Below are 274 nucleotides of genomic sequence, written 5' to 3' on the forward strand. Positions count from 1 at the left end.
ACTCCGTTTCACTTTTTTCCCCTTAATATAAATCAAATGATTGAGATGACCAAGATAATTAACAGGAGAAGCCCAGAGTGTTCTGCGAGTATTAGATGTAAAGGTGTCACCACTCTGTGGTGAAATTTGGCTATTGCACAACCAACCCTGCGTGACTTGTAAACCAATATTTTGCATAAACTGATGTCGCCTATTGGTCAATCAAAGCAGTCAATACCTCAGGCTCACTTCTGATTGGCTTCTTGAACATCCAATCCCAAGCCTCTTTTTCGGA

Source organism: Odontesthes bonariensis, chromosome 7, assembly GCF_027942865.1.
Source record: "Odontesthes bonariensis isolate fOdoBon6 chromosome 7, fOdoBon6.hap1, whole genome shotgun sequence".
Lineage (NCBI taxonomy): Eukaryota > Metazoa > Chordata > Actinopteri > Atheriniformes > Atherinopsidae > Odontesthes > Odontesthes bonariensis.